Source organism: Sceloporus undulatus, chromosome 2 (assembly GCF_019175285.1).
Source record: "Sceloporus undulatus isolate JIND9_A2432 ecotype Alabama chromosome 2, SceUnd_v1.1, whole genome shotgun sequence".
NCBI classification, from domain to species: Eukaryota; Metazoa; Chordata; class Lepidosauria; order Squamata; family Phrynosomatidae; genus Sceloporus; species Sceloporus undulatus.
In genome coordinates, this window is record NC_056523.1 from 6,255,001 (window position 1) to 6,275,021 (window position 20,021).

Sequence of the window (20,021 nt, forward strand, 5' to 3'; positions counted from 1 at the left end):
GCAGGGGCACACACACTGCAGTCTCAATGGGAGTGGAAGTCCAGAAGCCTCCAGTGGGCCAAGGAGATGTTGGTGGGCCACAGTGTCCCCTCAAGATATCTGGACTCCAAGTCCCAGAGGCCTCAGCCAGCGTTACCAATAGAAAGGCATTCTGGGAGAGGGAGTCCACAGCCCTCAAGAAGGGGTCTGAAGGGGGTTGATGGCCTGCTTTGTTCCCTCAAGGCGCTTGGACTCCCACTCCCAGAGGCCTCGGCCAGCGTAGCCAATGGCAAAGCATTCTGGGAGTGGGAGTCCACAGCCCTCAAGCCGGGGTCTGAAGGGGCTGGGTGGGTTCAATAAACAGACGAAAGAGTCGTTTTCCTAGAGAGGCCGGAAATGAGCGGCGGAAGTGTGTCCCCCAGTGGAAAATTCCCCTCCCCCTCCTGTTTTTTGGGGGGATGTTCCTGCCAGAGAAGCGGACGCAGCTGCGGAGGAAGCGGGGAGCCGAGGCTGGTCGACGAAAGGAGCCTCTTCCCTTTCCCTGCTCCGAGGAAGAGGAAGGGAGAGGGGCCTCAACTCCATCTGAGCCCCTCTTTGGGCAGAGAGGGCCTTTGTGGCTCCCTCAATAGTCCCAAACCAGCGCCTTTGGGTTTGGGAACCGCAGGGGAAGGAAGGTGGGTGAGATAGTCTCCTCTTAAGGGCAAAGGGGCAGGAAACCCAAAACAAAGAGAAGCCCAGGCCAGGCTTAAAAGCCCAGCCAGAGACAAAAGGGGAGGGAAGCCACCCAAATGTGGCTCCCCCAATATGTATGTTGTTCTTGTGGGGTGCCCCCAACCCTTAAGGCCAACCTGTCATGGCCTTTTATTGGTAAGTTCCTTCTGGAGGGGTTTCCTCTGAGGCTGAGAGAGTGTGACTCAGCCTAGGACTCCTTCCCATTGGGATCCTGGAAGGGGTGAGAACTGTTCAGCCCCCATAGATACTCCCAGGTTGCACTTCTCTGTAACAGTAGTTCTCAGATTTGCCCCCCTCCCCCAGATGTGTCATTGTATTCCGCCCTGGTCAGGCCTCACCTGGAATATTGTGTCCAGTTCTGGGCACCACAATTCAAAAAGGACATTGAGAAACTGGAGCCATGTGTCCAAAGGAGGGCGACTAAAATGGTGAAGGGTCTGGAAACCATGAAGCCCTATGAGGAGAGCTGGGACTATTTAGCCAGGAGAAGAGAAGGTTTAGAGGTGATACGATAATCTTGTTTAACTACTTGAAGGGATGTCATATTGAGGAGGGAGCAAGCTTGTTTTCTGCTGCTCCAGAGACTAGGAACCAGAGCAACGGATGCAACATACAGGGACAGAGATTCCAGCTCAACATTAGGAGGAACTTCCTGACAGTAAAGGCTGTTTAACAGTGGAACACATTCCCTTGGAATCTGGTGAAGTCTCCTCCTTTGGAGGTCTTTAAACAGAGGCTGGATGGCCATCTGTCAGAGATGCTTTGATTGAGAGTTCCTGTATGGCAGGTGTTGAACTGGATGACCCTTGTGGGCCCTTCAAACTCTTTAAGTCTCCATCTGCACTGCAGAATTAATGCAGTTTGACACTGAGATGGCAAGTGGCAATATTCAATTTTAGTTCTATACAGTCAATATCTAGTTCCCTTAAATGAATAATAGAAAGAGGCCCCAAAAGGGTGAAGCTAACCATAGTAAAAGTTTGCTGAAGTGGGAATTTTAACAAGATGTGTAGAAAGGTTGGCATGACATATTTTGAAGGATAAATGCTGCTGCAGAATGTCTACTTTGAGTCAGAATAATGTTTGTTGATAAAGGGTTTGCATGGAATGTGTGGACTCCTGAGTGCAAGGCCAGGGTTGATGCTTGATATTTGGAGAGAGGCCTTTGAGAAGAGAAAAGCTTAGAAAGTGGCACAGGTTGCTAATGCATAAGTCATGAGATTTTGCTGTGTTCAGAATTCTTTGTCCTGATTGAATGGATTTTTGTATGTTTAAAACTGTTTACCTCCAATAGAATTTTGTCACAGAAAGTCTTTGTTAAGATGTCTATCAAATTGATTTCTGTAACAACACCACTTTAACTACAATGGCTTCATCCTATGGAAACCTGGTTTTGTTGGGTTTTTTGGCAGCAGAGCTCTCTGACAGAGAAAGCGAAATATCTCCCTAAAACACTACAAACCCTGGAATTCTGTCGCATGGAGCTGTGGCAGTTAAAGCAGTGACAAACTGCATCAGTTCTGCAGTGCAGATGCAGCCTAGCATTGCATGTTTTTCCAAACATCTGGAGGACCACATAGTCCCCTTTCTTTCCCTATAAGAAAGGTCTGTGCAGTTTTATTTTTGTTGTTATGAGCTTACTATCTGCTTCTGGGGGCAGGCAACGAGAGGGAGGCTGAAATTTGCACAGAAAGTATTAATAGACCCACAAGGATGACTTAGAGCAAATAATGAGGTAGGTATGTATAGTATAGCCACGTGGGAGACTAATGGAGATTTTGAGAGCCTGTGTATAGCGTAGCGGTTTGAGTGCTGGACTCTGACTCTGGAGACCAGAGTTCGAATCCCCACTCGGCCATGGAAATCCACTGGGTGGCCTTGGGCAAGTCACACTCTTGGCCTCAGGGGAAGGCAAAGGCAACCACCTTGTAGACAAAACCTGCCAAGAAAATACTGTGGTAGGGTTGCCATAAATGGAAAACAACTCGAAGGCTCCCCAGGTCTTGTTGAGCTCCAATTCCCATCAGTTCTAGCTTGTGCAGCCAATGCTGTCGGGTGATCGTTCATCACCTTCTGGAAGGCCAGAAGTTCATTGAGTTCTGGATTCTCCCATTTCTGCCTTGGCTTAAGATAGAATTTGGAAAGCATCCAGGATTGCCCCCAACATTGGAGTGTTACTGGGGGCAGAAATCCAGGAAGCTTTCATTAGTCTGCATTTTTTTGAAGGCTTTGACCTATGAAATCTCTTCTAACCAGTTTCTCTTCAAGGGCTGCATATAGCCTCCAAAGGCCATTTTTGCAGCCTGCAGAGCCTTCTGAGCCCCCCCCCCCAAATCATTTGTCCAAATAAAAGCTTAAATTTTTAGTTCCTGGAGGGGCTTTTTGTGAGATTTGGGGGTATCTCCTCCAATTGGGAAAAAAAACCAGAGTGGAAACAGGATGAGCAAATGGAAATTCGACCATCTCCTGGTTGTTTTTTCCTTTCTTCCTTTTTTTCTTTTTGGGCCTAACACAGCCCACAGATATCTTAGCGGTTGAAACATTGATCCCTGACTGTCTGCAGTTGTCCACTCCTACCTTAGTACAAATATAGGAAACCTTTTTCAGGTTGAGGGCTGAACTTGATTTCAAAAAAACACATAGGCCCTATACAGACTGCCAAAATAAAGCTGCTTCAGGTCACTTTGGAGGTATGCTGTTTAAATGATGCATGCATCCTAAGAGTCCAGAAGCTGTGCCAAAGCCACACTCCATTCCTTAGGACTGGACTGTGGCTTTGGTATGGCTTCCAGACTCGTATGACGCATGCAACATTTAAACAACATACCTCCAAATTGACCCAAAGCAGCTTTATTTTGGCCTGTTTGTATGGGGCCATAGTTTTATGGCAGACTGTGTGTGTGCATGTGCCTTCAAGTTGCCTGTTGACTTAGGGTGATGCAGTGAATTTCATAGGGTTTGCTTAGGTGAGGGGTACACAGAGGTTGCCTGTTCCTTTTTCTGAAATGTACACATACTAAAACATGAGTTGTCATCCCAAAGATGTAAGTAGTGGTCTCATGTCTCCATTATTGCAATAATTTATTGGCCCTGTATATCTGTATTAGTATAATAATATAATAATAAATTTTTATTTATATACTGCCCTGTGGCAAACCAATCCGGGCAGTTTACAACATTAAAATAACATACAGCATAAAAACAATATATTTCCCTCCCCCCTTAAAAAGTTATTAAACTGCATATCTAATTAAAAACCACAATAACTAGTTAAACCAACAATAAATTAAGCAAAATAAAACCAACCAATAAACCACTGCAACTTCAGTTCTAAAGAAAGAAAAAGGGGGCTTTGGAGATATTACTGAGGAGTGGGGAGATCCTGAGATCCTGAGGCCGGGATATTTCAGTCTGGGAAAGCCTGCCTGAAGAGATCCGTCTTGATAGCCTTTTTGAAGCTGTCCAAAGATGTTAATTGACGGATCTCGTCCGGCAGGTCGTTCCAGAGCCTGGGGGCGACAGCAGAAAAAGCCCTCCGGGAGGTCGCCACAAGCCTTGATTTTTGAAGCTGCAACAAGTTCCTCCCAGAGGACCGGAGAGCGTGGAGAGGATTGTATGGGAAGAGGCGGTCTCTGAGATAGCTTGGACCCAAGCCATTTAGGGCTTTAAAGGTAATAACCAACACCTTGTACTGGGCCCGGAAACCAATAGGCAGCCAGTGGAGGGACCTCAGAACCAGAGTGATATGGTCCCTTCTAGATGTTCCTGACACAAGCCTGGCTGCCATGTTTTGAACCAGCTGTAGTTTCCGAACCAGGCACAAGGGTAGCCCCATGTAGAGCGCATTACAGAAGTCAAGGCATGAGGTTACCAGTGCGTGCACAACAGTCTCGAGATCCCTTACTTCCAGAAAAGGGCGCAGCTGGCATATCAGCTGAGCTGATAATAGGTGTTCCTGACTGTCGCATTCACCTGATTTGTCATTTTAGAGCAAGAATTTCCTCCATTTTTCATGTTTATCTGCTTTATCTCCCACCTTTAACTAACTATCTTTGAAGCTGAACTTTGCATTCCATCCCATATCCATGGCTTCTACATTTCTATTACAGTTTACACTTCCCTCCAACCCTCTTGTTGCTGTATATGTCTGTCCATGGAGACTTCATGCTATGCATTGATGAAGTGAACAGGCATCCATGAAAGCTTATGCTATACATTTACTTTTCTCCATTAGTCAAGGAGAGGGGCTACAAGGTTTCTTCATAATTTTTTATGCTGCAACAGGCTAACAAGGCTGTGTCATGATGGGTGGGTAGTGGTAATCGTACACAAGCTGGGAAACCACCAAACAATGGCATCATTTTGAAGTCCATGGGCCTACTTTGAGACTAGAGATTCAGCCTCAAGTCCTGAGCTTCCCCACCTCTGTATCTGGAATCTGAATCTGAAACCAGCTGGAATTTGATGGTATAATACTGCCCTGCTTTAGTAGGGTGAATAATAGACAATTCATAGGGTATCTTGCTAACTTTATAGGTACCTCATACTATTACTCGTTTAGTTAATCACTTTGTGCTTTTTGACAGAAATTACCAGGAAATAAAGAGGACTCCCTTCAGGCTTCTGGGAAGGTTCTTAGAATAAGTGATCCAAGATGAACAAGCAGGAGTCAGCTGGATTAAGCACTAGGAAAAGCCTTCATACCATACAGGCTGGGAAGTTCCGGGGGAAAAACATGCAGAAGAGCCAAGAGGACGATGCCACCAACTCAGGTGTACATGGCCTGCATTTCAGACAGTTCCGATACCAGGAAGCTGAGGGTCCCCGGGAAGTTTGCAGCCAACTCCATGCTCTCTGCCATCGATGGCTGAAGCCAGAGCAACACACCAAGGCTGAGATGCTGGACCTGGTGATCCTGGAGCAGTTCTTGGCTGTCCTTCCCCCAGAGATGGAGAACTGGGTGAGAGAGTGTGGAGCAGTGACCAGCTCCCAGGCAGTGGCCCTGGCAGAGGGTTTCCTCCTGAGTGAGGAAGAGGAGAAAAAGGAGAAAAAACAGCAGGTGAGAGCAATTCCTCCTGGTTATTTCAAAAAGCTCAGAATATTTCAAAGAATACAGTGTTTTAAAAATATCCAGTTTGCCCATTTTTTTCTGGGAAGTGTCAGTGATATTCAGTCCTTCAGGTCTTGTCATGTAAATTTATTTTTCTAATCCTGTCCCCTCCCCCTTCTGATTGCTCTTTCTCCTGCAGGTCTGCCTTGTGGAAAAGGACACTGAATTCCCTAAGAAACAGAAGCCTTCATCAGACTCTGGACATAAGCTATTGCCCTGGGGGATCAAAGAAGAGCATGATGGAGGGGCCCCTGTACTGAGTAAGGATCTGTAGGGTATCCTTCACCCTTGTAGCACCTGAAAATAGTTCTTGTTATTTGCTTTTAAGCTGGTTCCATGTTATGGCAATCCTCTCCTAGGGCTTTCTTCACAAGATGTATTCAGAGAAGATTTGCCATTGCCTTCCCCTTAGACTGAGAGGATATGACTTGCCAAAAGCTACCCAGTGGGTTTCCATGGCTAAGGTGGAATTTGAACCCTGGTCTCCCAGAATCCTAGTCCAGCACTCAGTCCACAAGGTCACACTGGTTCCTTATACTGTACTAACTACCGGGCCTCAGACTACAACACTGTCTTTCCCCACAAAGTATAGTGCGCTTGTGTCATACACGGGTGTGCCTTACGTGGCTTCAAGCATAAGCTGGAAGATGTGCTGGAAAAAACGGCGCCATGCACCGGAAAAAGCAATGTCACATACGCTGCTGAGGACACAAGCCCCATTATCTTTAATGGAGCTCGAGCATATGCAAAATTTCCCTTACCAGGGTGTATGTGTCCAGAACTGATCCCCCACGTAAGGTAAGGAACCCCTGTTCTTGATTTGAAACAACAAACCAGGCCTCACAGTATAAACGTTGTTGTTGTGCACCGAAGTCATCTTTGATTTATGGTAATCCCAATCTAAGGTCTTCTTCAGAGGAGGTTTATCATTACTTTCCTATTAGTCTTTGGGGGGGAGGGGGGTAATATGTCCAAGGTCACTCAGTGGGTTTCTATGGCTGAGCTGCGATTCTTACCCTGTGATCCCAGAGTCCTAATCCAACACTTTGACTACTACACCACAGAGGCTGGTGAAACATCAGGAATAAACTCTTCTAGAACATGGCCACATAGCCCCAAAAACCCCACAAAAAACTATATCAGCCACTGTTTTTATGTTCAAAGAATCACAGAGTGAGAAGGGACCCCAAGGGTCGTCTAGTCCAATCCCCTGCCATGCAGGAACACACAACCAAAGCAATCCCAACAAATGGCCATCCATCCTCTTTAAAATACTTTCAAAGAAGGAGACCCCGCCACACTCCAAGGGAGTGTAATCAACTGTTGAACAGCTCTACTCATCAGGAAGTTTTTCCTAATTTTTAGGTGGAATCTTTCTCCCTTTCATTTGAATCCATTGCTCTGTGACCTAATCTCAGAAGCTGCAGAAAGCAAGCTTGCTCAATATGATATCCCTTCAAATATTTAAACATAGCTATTTAAAAGGCTAAACTAAAAGGCATGTTTAGCCTTCTCTTTTCCAGTCTAAACATACTAGGCTCCTTAAACCACTCCTCATAGGGCATGATTTCCAGACCTTTACCTGCCTTTTATTACATAAAGTTGGAAGAGACCCCAAGGACCATCCAGTCCAACCCCCTTTAAAAACCTCCAAGGAGGGAGCCTCCACCACTCTCCGATGGAGTGTGTTCCACTGTCGAACAGCCCTTATTGTCAGGAAGTTCCTCCTAATGTTGAGCATTACATTTTATTACGTTTCATAAACTTTTATTATTAGTTTGTTGTATATTATTGTTGCATTGAGAGATGTGGGATATAAGGTCTTTTTTAATGTATGCATTGGGAGTACCACCACATGCTAGATAGATGGACTCTATTAAGGTGTCATGGGTGTAAAGTTGCAGGACTTAAGCAGAACAGCGAAGGACAGGGAATCTTGGAGATGTCTCATGCACAAGGTCGCCATGAGTTGAGATCAACTCTGGTTAACAACAACAGCAACAATTAATAACTCTACAAAAAGAAGGCACAGAATATATATACACCTTCCTGATGACTGCACGAGGGCCCCTCCTTTGTGTCCCTGCACTGGGAGAAGTACAATGAGGGAGGATATTTGAGCAGAACCTTTTTGTTTGTGGCACCCCACTTGTGGAATACCCTTCCCTTGGAAGCTTGATTGGTTTATTTTTGGTGTCAAGTCAAGACATGGCTTTTAGTCAAAGCCTCAGGCTCATTATTTGCTTTATACATACATGGTTTTAAATTGTCATAGCCTTTTAAGCTGTTTTAACTAGTGTTTAATATGTTTTTAACCCGTATAAGTCATTTTACTGCTTTAATCTGGGATTGTTTTAAATTATTGGTTTGTTTTTATACCACTAATGATAATTACAATGACAGTGATAATAGTAGAGTAATAATAATAAAAATCATTAATTTTTCTCTCTCCCTTGCAGGAGTTAGATCAAGGATACCAGCAGTGTCTACCCGCTTGCCATTAAATTGTGATGCAAAGGAAGCGGCTTCTGCACAGCTGGCTCAGGTATGGACAAGATTGCAGAAAAGCAAGATAGGAGATTATCTGGATTCCTCTGTCCATCCCCTGGGCCTAAACAACCCATTTGCTATAGTTTTGGTGGGTTTTTCAGGCTATGCGGCCATGTTCCAGAAAGGTTTCTTCCTGACATTTCGCCAGCATCTGTGGCTGGCATCTTCAGTAAATGTTTTGCTTGGAAAAAGTTGGGTGTATATATACTGTGTGAGCCTGGGAATGCAGGAGTGATTTGCATGTGTATTGTTCTGTGTTGATGGCTGGCTTCAGCCTGGGAGGCTAATGCAAAATTATTATTATTATTATTAACCTTTCTTTATAAAGTGCTGTAAATTTACACAAATTTACAAAAGAGGATTAATGTCTGCTAATTGGTGATCATTATCTGCTGGGAAAGCCCCTGACTCTGAATGGGAATGGTTTCCCATTTGCATTTGCTGAGTCCTGAGGAATAGCAAAATAAGGACTCAGTAAATGCAAATGAGATACCATTCAGAGTATATATAGACCCACTTTTTCCAGGCAAGCATTCTCTGAAGATGCCAGCCACAGACGCTGGCGAAACGTCAGGGAGAAAACTTTCTAGAACATGGCCACATAGCGCGAAAGACCCACAAAAAACTATGGATGCCAGCCATGAAAGCCTTCAACTTTACAAACCCCTTTGCTTCTGTGTAAGTTGCCCTTCTGGCAGGCAACTTCCAAAATCCTGAATCCTCCCCTGGAGCTTCTTTGGCCTTGCATAACGTCTTTCTTCCTTGAGTAAGGAAGAGATTTTTCATGCTTTTCAGGTGACCTTTGAGGAAGTGGCTGTGGATTTCACCAATGAGGAGTGGGCCCTGCTACGTCCGAACCAAAGGGCCCTGCATGCAGAGGTCATGGAGGAGAATTTGGAACTTGTGGCCTCTCTAGGTAAGTCAGTTTTTTGTGCTTGGCTGATCTATTTGGTTTGAATATTGCTGTTAGTCTTCTAGTTGTTCTTGGACAAACTCCCATCAGTGCTAGCCAGTCCAGACATGATGGGATTTGTACTTTAGCAACATCTGGAATGCCACCAGTTTCTTATCCCTGTTGCTACATTTCCACAGGTTATCTTCTTCCAGCTTGGCTGGTTTCAGGGAGCTCTTCCTAGGAACATCTCAGCTGGTAGGCTTGTCAAAATGACATTATGGAATGTCATCATGATTCCCTTCCTCATTTCAGAAAGAAGTAGGATGCTTCAGGGCTGGAATCTCTTATGCACATTTCTGAAATGCCTTATTGGATCAGGCCAGACTTCAGGATGCTGCGAAGGCCTTAGCTTCCTCTGTTGATTCTGTGCCACTGCTAGAAGCGGATGCTTCAAACTCAGTGGTATGTGTACTGAACATGGCGTAATGCTGACCCTGGCATAAGTTCTCTGGAATAGTTCTTTCTTCCCAGGAGTGGCTTTCCTTCCTTTTGTTTCCTCTTGGATTTTGAGTTTGGAAAGTTATTTTTGTAATAAAAGTTCCTGCTTTCCCTGCCAGCTTGTTTAGAGGCCTAGCTCTCATGGGAAACAAACTTTCATGGCTCCTGCTGAGGGACAGTGGTGGCAGCTTTCCAAGCCTCCCTTCCGAATTCTCCATCAATTTTCCTTTATCGGAGAACAGAGTTGTGTATACCATACCACCTGTCCTGGGCTTCCTAACCTAGCCTGCGGCCTCAGAAGTGATGAAGTACAATGCCTTCCATCACAAATGCAGATGTACGTTTCACCTACCAGTCCAGATGCCTTTACAAAAAAAGTATGGGGGGGGGGGGTAAAAATGGCTTTGCAGGGCCTCATCCTGTCCATGGACCACAGCTTCCTCACCCTTGTGTTAAATATTTGGCCTTGCTGCACTGCAGAAATAATGCATTTTGATACCACTTTAACTGTCATGACTCCATCCTGTGGAATCATGGGATTTGTAGTTTGTTGTGGCACCAGAGTTCTTTGACAGGGAAGGTTAAATGTGTCACAGAATTACAAGTCCCAGAATTCTGTAGCATTGAGCCATGGCTCAATGGGACTTGTAGTTCTGTGAAACATTTAGCCTTCCCTGTCAAAGAACTCTGGTGCCACAACAAACTACAACTCTCACGATTCCACAGGAGCCCTGGTGGCGCAGTGCTTAAATGCCTGTACTGCAGCCACTCATTCAAAACCATAAGGTTGCAAGTTCAATACCAGCGAAAGGGCTCAAGCTCAACTCAAGCTTGCATCCTTCCGAGGAGGTTGCTAAAGTGAGTATCCAGATTGTTGGGGGCAATTAGCTTACACTTTGTAAACCACTTAGGGAGTGCTTAAGTTCACTGGTAAGCGGTATAAAAATGTACTTGCTATTGCTATGGCAAATATGTCTTGGGATCTTGCCAGTTTGTTTCTTTTTCTTTCTAGGAGGTGAATGGAAGACGATTGAAAGTGAAGCGGAACCAGGTGGGATATTGTGGGAAAGATTCTGGGGCGAAGAATGGACAACAAAGACAGAAATGAAAGAGCAGTGGGCAGATGAACCCCCTGTCCCTTACCTTGCAGAGATGTGGCAGATCCCATCCCAAGATAAAATGGATCAATGGACAGATTGGAGCCAGTGTCTTCTGTGTGGGGAAACTTTCACTTGTAAATCCACCCTTATGGCTCACTGGGAAATGCACACAGGAGAGAAGCCCTACAAATGCTTTCAGTGTGGAAAGAGCTTCAGTACTAGTAAATATCTGAGTTCCCATCAAAGAATCCATACGGGAGAGAAGCCCTATAAATGTTTAGAGTGTGGCGAGAGCTTCTGCTGGCCTAACTCTCTCACTTTACATCAGATGAATCATACAGGGAAAAAACCATATAAATGCTTAGAATGTGGAAAGACTTTCAGCAGAAGAGGCAGCCTCAATTGTCATCGAAGAATTCACACAGGAGAGAAACCATATATGTGCTTGGAGTGTGGGAAGACCTTCATTCATAGTACCAGCCTCACGTACCATCAGCGCCATCATGCAGGACTGAAACCATATAAGTGCTTGGAGTGTGGGAGGAGGTTTAGTCATCGTACAAGCCTCAGTTACCATCTCCAGCATCATGCAGGAGAGAAACCATATAAATGCTTGGAGTGTGGAAAGAGCTTCAGTACTAGGCAATATCTCACCTGCCATCAAAGAATTCACACAGGAGAGAAACCATACAAATGCTTGCAGTGTGGAAAGATGTTTATGCACAATACAAGCCTCAATTATCATCAGCGTCTTCACACCAGGGAGGAACGATTTAAGTGCTTGGAGTGTGGGAAGTGCTTCAACTCTAAACAATGTCTTACCTGTCACAAAAGAATCCACGCAAAGGAGGATCCCTTTAAATGCTTGGAGTGTGGAAAGAGCTTCAGTAGACGAACCAGCCTTGCTTCACATCAGCTGATGCACTTGGGAGAGAAACCATATAAGTGTTTGGAGTGTGGAAAGGGCTTCACTACCAGCAAGTACATCATTTCTCATCAAAGAATTCACACAGGAGAGAAACCATTTACATGTCTGGAGTGTGGAAAGAGCTTCTGCTGGGCTAATTCCCTTGCTTTACATCAAATTATTCATACTGGAGAAAAACCATATAAATGTTTGCAATGTGGGAAAACTTTCAGTAGGAGCACCAGCCTTAATTCACATCAAAGAATCCACACAGGTGAGAAACCATATAAATGCTTGGAGTGTGGGAAGAATTTCAGTACTAGCCGTTACCTCACTTGCCATCAAAGAATTCATATAGCTGAGAAAGGCTTTAAATGCATGGAGTGTGGGAAGAGCTTCAGTACCAGCCGATACCTCACTTGCCATCAGAGAATTCACACAGGGGAGAAACCATTTCAGTGCTTGGAGTGTGGAAAGAGCTTCTGCTGGGCTAACTCTCTCAACTTGCATCAGAGAAATCACACAGGAGAGAAGCCATTGAAATCCTAGATGTGTTGAAGGAAAATACTTTCCCATCAAAGAATGGGAAAGTTGTAGGAAAAATTGTAGAAAGACTTGTAGAAAGAGCTTTGCTCAGGACAAAAACCTTACTCCATATTAGATAAATTAGAGAAATTGAAAACATAGAAATTTGCAGTTGTTGAATAAGGTTGATTGTTAAATATATATAACTATACAAAGCTTAAGAAACATGAAGGCTCTTAACATAGGGAGAAACCACAGCAATGCTGGGATTGTCATGAGAGTTTTGTTTCAAGTGCAAATCTCCCTTTCTATTAAGAAAAAAAATTCACACATGGGGGAAACCATTGAAATAGTTGTCAGTGTTCACAAAGAATGTCTATCAGAGTGCAGGCTTCATTGAACAATAAAGAATCCAGAGAGGAGAAACTACTAGCTGTATGAGCCCGGAAAACCAACCAAAAACTAAGGAGAAACTGTATTTGTGCACAGAATGTTGAAGGAGTTTTGTCCTGAATATAGCCGGAGAAACAGAGGTTGGCCATGTTAGGGGTTGGCCATTTGAGTGATCAAGACTTAGTTCAGCATGTTCTGGACAGTATTGCACCTTCCTTTAGGAATCAAGCCTGCAGGTTGGAGGTTTCTGCTAGATCTGGCCCCATTCCTGAAGAATTAAATGATGGTGTTGACGAGTAACTTTTCATTGCACAACCAGACTTAGCTTCTATCACTCATGCCTGAGTCTCACTCATGCTAGATTGTCATAGTATACTCTACATAGGACCACCTCTGAAGACACTTTGGAAGCTGCAGTAGGCCATGTTATTGAGTGCTCCAAGCAGAACAGAAGTGGTAATTTGGACTACATGTCAGTGCTATCACCTACTTCAAATCACCTACTAAAGGTCTGCTCCATGTTTGGAACGGCAGCAGTTGGGAGGGAAGAGTATGAGGGATGGGACTTTTTAAGTGGTGGTGCCAAAATAATGGCATACCTGGATGATGAAAGCATAACCCAGTTTAAACTCTTCATACATTTTGGGATGCAGCGGACATCTTTTTTCAATGGGCTTTTTTACTGGTATTCAGTTTTCCCATTGGCACAGTTTTATTCCTATCTTAACTGCTGCTTTATGCTAAATTCTTGTGGGCTGTACAGTATTGTCTGTCTTCTTTTAATTCTTTACTCCCTTGTTAGTCCCTTTGATGTAGTAAATGTGTGGAAGCTGGGATTACAAAAACAAACAAAACTCAGAACTTTGTCTTGCTACAGTGCAATCCTATACATGGCTACTCAAGAGTAAGATTCACTAAGGGTTATATTATCATAGGGGTGAGCAGAATGTGGCTTTCTAGTTGTTTTTGGATTGCAATTCCCATCACCTCTAATTAGTAGTGATGAGTGGGTCATGAGAGCTGCAATTCAGCAACATCTGGAGTAGAGTTTTTACAGCCACGGTTCCCTAAAATGCTAGGGGCTCTGTGAGAACTCACTAGGGGTTTCATGAGAAGTATTTATGATTATTACTTTGGTCCCTCCACATTCGCTGGGGTTAGGCGTGAAGAACACCCATGAATATTGCAAAATGCAAATAAAAAACCTGTTCTTTTTACCTAAGAGAATGCCTCTTTAGGAATCTATGAGGAACCATGCCCTATGAGGAACGACTTAGGGAGCTGGGGATGTTTAGCCTGGAGAAAAGAAGATTAAGAGGTGATATGATAGCCCTGTTTAAATATTTGAAGGGATGTCATATTGAGGAGGTTGCAAGCTTGTTTTCTGCTGCTCCAGAGACTAGAACCTGGAACAATGGATTCAAGCTCCAGGAAAATAGATTCCACCTCAACATTAGGAGGAACTTCTTGACAGTAAGGGCTGTTCGACAGTGGAACAAACTCCCTTGGAGTGTAGTGAAGTCTCCTTCCTTGGAGGTTTTTAATCAGAGGCTGGATGGCCGTCTGTCAGGGATGCTTTGATTTGGATTTCTCGCATGGCAGGGGGTTGGACTGGATGGCTCTTGTGGTCTCTTCCAACTCTATGATTCTATGATCTCCAGGTCGTCTAGTGCAACTCTATGGTCAACATCTGCCAGAAGACGATCATAGAATCATGCTGGAGGATCTATAAATGCCTAGAGAAGTGCTGTCTCTCCGAATCTCTGATACCTCCAGTGTGACTTCTGGTGGAAATTGACCATAGATTGTCACTGGAGGACCTAGAGATTCCTAGAGAGGACATAGTAATCAAAACTGTTAATAATCACATCTGCGAAAGTCAAAGCCGAAAACATGGAGGGCCAACTATATATTTATTTAGAGCCAGCTTTCCCCCCAAAATTTGGACACAAAGTGGTTCACAATTTAAAAAAACAGTACAATTAAAAACATACAAAATGACCTTTGAAATAGGATTAAATTATCACAGTATTAAAACTGATCACTTGTTTAAAAAAGAGAATGCATTTTTTTTTAAAAAAAGATAAAAGCACTTAAAATCATACACTTTAAAACAGTACAACTCCCTCAGGGCATTCTTTTAAAACTTTCTGTTTTAAAAGCCTGTCTGAAGCAAAAGGTACTGGCTTTCTGATGAAAGGACAACAATGGGGGCCATTCTGGCCTCTCTGGAAAGAGAGTTCCAGAGTCTGGATACAGCCACTGAGAAAAGTGCCTCTTCTGAAGATCTCAGAGCCCAGGCTAGTTTATACAGAGAGCTACAGTCTGCCAAATAGCCTGGACCTGAGCTATATAGGGTTTTATAGGTCATAACTAGCACTTACGATATTATAGGTCATAACCAGCACTTACTGTATATAATCATATATAAGTCTAGAAATTTTAGTCAAAAAGGTGACCCCAAAAACCTGGGCTGACTTATCCATGGGTCAATGTTTAACGTTCATATATATATGTGTGTGTGTTTGTGTGCGCGCACACACACACATCTGGTGAAAAACAAGAGAGTAATCTGTTCTGTAAGCACTGACTTCCCTCTCTTCTGTTGTCAATCCAGCTTTAATCATGGGATTTTATAAATTCTTTGCCATGGTTTTCCTTTACATCCTTTGTTAAAGGTAAAGATATTCCCCTTTGACAAGGTATTCAAGTTGTCTCTCATCTCCGTTACTAAGCCAAAGAGCCAGCGTTGTCAGAGACTACTCTGGTGATCATGTGGCCAGCATGATTGCATAGAACGCTGTTTACCTTCCCAACAAAATAGTACTTATTTATCTGTTTGCATTTGCTAGGTTGACAGAAGCTGAGACTAGTGACAGGAGCTCAATCCGTCATGTGGCACTCAGGCCTTGAACTGCCAACCTGCTGATCTTGCAATCAGCAGTCAGCGTCTTAACCACTTGAGCCACCACTTTGTTACATGGTTCTAATTCATATCAAAATCCATAATTTTGGCTTCCAATACCTGTCCTCGATATATATAAGGTTGACATATTGTCGAGTATACATAGTATGTGCCTGGAAACAAACTGGCAGCCAGTGGAGGTGTTTCAACAGGAGGTGTTGTGTAATCTCTGTAACCTGTCCAGGTTAACAGTCTGGATGCAGCTTTTTGCACCAGCTGAAGTTTCTGAACATTCTTCTAAGGCAGCCCCAAGTAGAGCACATTACAGTAGTCCAAACGGGATGTAACCAAGGCATGTACCACTGAGACTAGATCCATGCCTTGATAGAAAATAACATTCTTTTTGAGCTGTAGTTATCAATTTTAATGTAGGGGTTCCTTGAAACCTGAAAATTATTTCAAGAGTTTCTTCAGGGTAAAATGGTTGAAAAAAGGTGCTCTGGAGGGTTACACTTTGGTCATCCCTGAACTATTATTTATTATTTAAAGCATTTCAATATTGTCCAGAATGGCTCCCAAGGCAGTGAATGAATAAAAATAAAGCAATGCAATGATTTTTTTAAAAAAATTAAACACATTAAAACACCCTTTTAAAACTAAAAATAAACCTAAAATCTGCTTAAAACAACATTTTCAAACATTATATGGCATGCCGAACAGCACTTTTGGGGCTGCCTGCTGAAGGCTTAAAAGAGATGAAGCCAGCCTAAATTCTTTGGGTAGGGAGGTCCATAGTCAAGGTGCTGCTACAGAGAAAGCCTTGTTAAATATATTCAATATATTTAAGTATGTTATACTGTCTACGAAAAGGTTGAGTAGGTGCCACAACTGTTTACAAACTGTTAAATGTAATTTAGGATTTTAGTTCTTTCCTGGATAAAGGAAATTTAAGTCCTTCCTCGGCCATTTTTAATGTAAATTCCTCCATGTGTCATCCCTCCCAGTTTTGGCCCCCTTGAAAGATGAGGTTGTTTAGATTTTTAAAAGGAGATGTGTGTATGGGGGGGGGGAGTTTCGGCCTCCCCTGCCCATGTGTGATATATTTATGAGAGGAGACTTAAAAAGGGAAGTAACTTGCACCTTGTAAGAAGGAATTCAGAAGAGAAAGAAGCAGATGGTCTTGGCTGCAAGGAGAAGGGAAACAAGGATGCTTGACTAAGATGGAATTTCCTTCCTCCTTATAGCCCAGGCCAGCCACTTCTTCTGAATTTGCCTCCTCCTGACCAGACCAGTTAGTACATAGCAGCATAGGGAAGTTTTGCATGGGGTACTGAAGATCAGGGTTTGATTCCCAGCTTGGCCATTCTCAGCCTCAGGGAAAGGCAATAGCAAACCTCTGAACAAGTCTTACCAAGAAAACCCTATGATAGGGTTGCCATAAGTTGGAAATTTGAGAGCCACTTCAGCACCACTACATATACCTCTGCAAAACAGCTTTGTGCCCAAATGTATCCATAAACCAGACACATGCATCCATGAACCAGATTTACACATACAGAGAATTTTGATCCTGTATATATATTCAGTGATGTATAGAGCTAAATGCTGAGTTCTACACAACTTTTTTGGGGCATGTCACACTCTCACCCTCAGAGGATGGCAGCGGCAAACCTCTTTTGAAGAAACCTGCCAAGAAAATCTTATGGTAGGTTTGCCTTAGGGTCACCATAAGTTGGAAATGACTTGAAGGGATGCAACGGCAACAACAAAATTGTGTCTAGTATTGCACTGTAGTCATAAGGCAGAGCTAGGAAATGCTTTTTTCCTTCACTTCTCTGATAGCTGTACTTTAATCTCCAGTAGTGCAAAGAGCCAAGTGTCTCATGGCCCCATGTTGATTTTGGCATGGACCTTTCTGGGACCAGTGAAGAGATCCCCCCCCCTTTTTTTTTTTTGTTCTTCTCATGGTTCAGTTCTGTGAATATCTTGAGAAGTCATTCTGACAGACTTCAATAGGGCAGTCCTCAGAATTGCAGCTAAATAGTTACATACAGCAACGGCATTCATGTTCCAGTTGTGTATTTTGTGATCCAGCGACAGAGACCTCGCAGCAGAAGATGTATTGTCAGTATCTATCGTGGCAAAGCTACAATACATCTCCCTTCTTGGAGGACACACTTTCCTCTTGCATCACCCTTTCTACAGCCATTTGGGCTGCTGCCACACTGCAGAATTAATGCATTGACAGCAATGGCACCATCCTATGGAGATTTTGAGTTTGTTTTGGAATCATAGTTCTTTGATAGGAAAAGCTAAATATTGTATATACTCATGTACAGTGGTACCCCGGGATACGAATTACCCAGCTTACGAATTTTTCGGGATACGAAAAAATCCCATAGGGATTTATTGTTTCGGCTTACGAAGGTTTTTTCGGGTTACGAAAAAACCTCGGCGCTATTTCGCCACCGGAGGGCAGCAGAGAGCTATTTTTTTCCATTAGCGCCTATGGCAATTCGGCTTACGAAGGTTTTTCGGGTTACGAAATTAGCCGCGGAACGAATTAATTTCGTAACCCGAGGTACCACTGTATAAGTCTAAAACTTTTAGTCAAAAAATTGACCCAAAAACCAGAGTCGACTTATTCACGGGTCAATGTAAGAACTATACTTTACTCTTACTTAAAAATGGAACCATCCCCTGGTGAAAGGCATGAATATAATCTGTCCTGGAAGTTTTGACCCCGCTCTACTCTCTAATCCATCCAAATTTTAGTGTGAGTACAAACAGTTATGTCTCCTGGAATTTTTTAAGTTCTTTGGCATCACTTCCATTTGCTTCATCCTTCAGATCCTTTGGTACATACCCCTAAGTTTTACCCTCGACTTATCCATAGGTCATATCAAAATCCATGATTTTGTCTCCCAAACCTTCCCTCAACTTATACATGAGGTTGAGTATATATAGTTGAGTATATACAGTATCTCACAAAACTACAAATACCAGAATTCCATAGCATTGAACTATGGCAGTGAAAGAAGAGTCAAGTTGCATTAATTCTGCAGTGGAGATGTAGCCTTAGTGGCCAGTGGAGAACAGATGATGGCTGAGAAGTGTTTGGCTAGTGGCTGTAGTCAGATGTATGACAATGTTATCCTACAGGAACTTTAACTCAAGACGTGGAAGATGCCTTTATCTTTGTGCATATAATCGCTTGTCCATGCATTCCTCAACTGTAATCTGCTCTTCACCGGCCACTTAAATGACCATGTTTTGGGGAGTCAGCATCAGAAAAGGAAGGGTTTGGAAGGAATGCTTTTTGGTTGTTGCACCAAAAATGTGAAGCATTTCAACCTCCACAAGGACCAAAAAATAATATGCAGGCGTAATTTGAATTTATCCCTGTGTCAACAGGATGCCACATTTTAGCTATGGAGTGAATGACAGGATACACATCCAGTCCTTTTGCTTTGCTTTGTAAATGCCAGAACCTAGAAAAATTACTTTTGGGGACTACAACTTCTAGATACCTGTGGCATGCAACTGAGGGACTTAAGAGTTGTAGCCCCCCCAAAAGTAAGTTTTTCTATTTTTTGCTAAAGCACAATTTTTAAGAAGGGAATTTTCTTTCTCTGGAAGGAGTATTAGTGCAGCTTTGCCACAGTCTTGTTGGTGCTAACAATGTGATGTAACAATTAGAGTGTGGGACTAAGAGTTGAGAGATCTGAGTTGATGTCTCACTGAGCCATGAAACTTGCTGACCTTTTTCTGTTTTTAATCTGTATGTGCTATCTGTATTTGTTTTAACTTTGTACACCACCTTCAGTCCCAGTTGTGGGGAAAAGGTGGGATATAAATTAATAAAATGATAACAAGTCAATGCTGGGTCACCTTGTGCTAGTCCCGTCACCCTCGGGTTGACCTTTCTCACAAGGTGGCTTATAGGATGAAGTGTGGAGCAGGAGGCAAGCCTAAAGCATACGCAGGATGCAAATGTAAGCAGTAAATAACAGGACAGAATCTGTGTGGTAAGAATGGAAAGAGTATTTTCTAGTATCGTGCAAAAAGAAAAAAGTTTGCTGCACAAAACTCTCTTCTTCCACAGAAAACATTTCTCTGTGCGGCAAGCCTTTTTTCTTTGTACACAAAGAAAAAGGAGACCTTCCAGTTCCAGATGTACCTACACTCTGATATTGTAGCTACGTTTGACAATGCTACCCCAAAAAGTACCTTGTCAGACAGCACCTTGACTGAAGAGGTTCCAAGAGCTTTTTACCTCAAGGTTCTGGGAAGTTACGTCTGCAGTGTTCTTGCTGCTAGGTGTGTTAACAGGCAGCTGGAAAGACTCCTTGGGGTTCTGCTGTGACTGCTTTTCTCAAGGTGCCCTGGGAACGTGCTGCAGACATCACCAGGATGGATTCCTGTAT

The 20,021-nt window shown here is 43.3% G+C and overlaps 1 pseudogene; it reads left to right on the plus strand.

Annotated features, from left to right (window-relative positions):
* Positions 1-14,056, plus strand: part of LOC121923377 — a 45,158-nt pseudogene extending 31,102 nt beyond the window's left edge.
* The last annotated feature ends 5,965 nt before the right edge of the window (positions 14,057-20,021 follow it).